The sequence below is a fragment of the Lucilia cuprina genome, chromosome 2 (assembly GCF_022045245.1).
Source record: "Lucilia cuprina isolate Lc7/37 chromosome 2, ASM2204524v1, whole genome shotgun sequence".
Classification (NCBI taxonomy): Eukaryota; Metazoa; Arthropoda; class Insecta; order Diptera; family Calliphoridae; genus Lucilia; species Lucilia cuprina.
In genome coordinates, this window is record NC_060950.1 from 16050846 (window position 1) to 16052209 (window position 1364).

Sequence of the window (1364 nt, forward strand, 5' to 3'; positions counted from 1 at the left end):
ACACACATAAGTATGTATGAAGTACTCTACTACATAATACCATTCATTCACATGTATGTATGATTGATATCCTTTTAACGTGTAATTAATGTTAATTATACGCTCCGGTACTTGTAACCTTGTATGAAAAGGTTGAATTATCATTTACTCTTACACTCATAGGAAGAATTTGTTTGCAAACAAATATGTATTTATCAATAAAATCTTTTTTGTGGAAGAATTATAGTGGAAGGAAGAGATCTGAGTAGAGAGCCTATGACATATGAATCATGTGACTGAAAATGTGTAGCTAATGTATCTAAGACTTGTTAAAGCAAATCCTAATAATGGAGAATTTTATTCTATCATTGTAAAGGTAATAATGAGGACATACGAAGAATGGTGCTCTTTAATGTAGAGATATTGATTTAAGTTAGTTTAAAACTTTTCTGGTGTACGTATATATTTATATATACATATTTACCTTACTCTGCTTCTTCACAATTAAATAAAATTACGACCTCCAAATATATTTTAATATGTTTTCTATATCGTCTATCTTCTTTTCTCTAAGATATAAAACAAGTTAATAAATACATTATTTAAACAAATTTAGCTTAATCAACTCAAATAAATATTTTAATTTTTTACAGTTCACTAATCTAAAATAACTAAAATTCATCGTTAAATACATTAACCCTCATTTTTACCACATCAGTTACCATATAGCTGTATAGAACTGTAAATATTTTTATAACATTTTATTATAAGTATATACATCGTAAAGTATAAGAAACTTAAATTTGAGACTAGGGTAAGTAAACATGAAACTTTTACTAAGAGTTTCTATTATAAGTATATGCATACTTTTGCATATATATTTTGTTAGATTTGTTTAGGAACAAGAAACTATGCTGTTAACTGCAATATTTAACACTTTTCCTATTTTACAAAAAGATTTATGTTGCCTGAAGATTGCAATGATAAACTAGAAATTATTTGTTGATGGACTAAAAAGAAATTAGTTATGTAATAATTTGTATTAGTAAAAAAGTTTTAGGATCTTAATTATTCCTACAATATTTATATGACATTTAATATAATTTGAAAAGTGGTCGTAATAGGAAAAAATATTTTTTAATAAAAAATATATGTAATAATTTTACTAAATAAAAATATTTTTTAAATGCTTTTATCGAAAATGATTATATAAAACAATTCAAAATTGTTTTGAAAGTATTTATGTACAAATTGTAAGGAATTTTCTTTTTTAATTTTTCTCACTGCACGTTCTATTGGAAAGGAAGAGTATGCTAAAACATTAAATAAATTTCATATGTACATATGTGTTCTTTAGCCAAAAATGATTAAATTCTAATTTTTTA

The 1364-nt window shown here is 23.8% G+C and overlaps 1 protein-coding gene across 1 annotated transcript in view; it reads left to right on the forward strand.

Moving 5' to 3' along the window:
* Positions 1-1364, forward strand: part of LOC124419339 (ataxin-2 homolog) — an 11149-nt gene that overhangs the window by 8924 nt on the left and 861 nt on the right. The gene's annotated exons all lie outside the window — the stretch shown is intronic.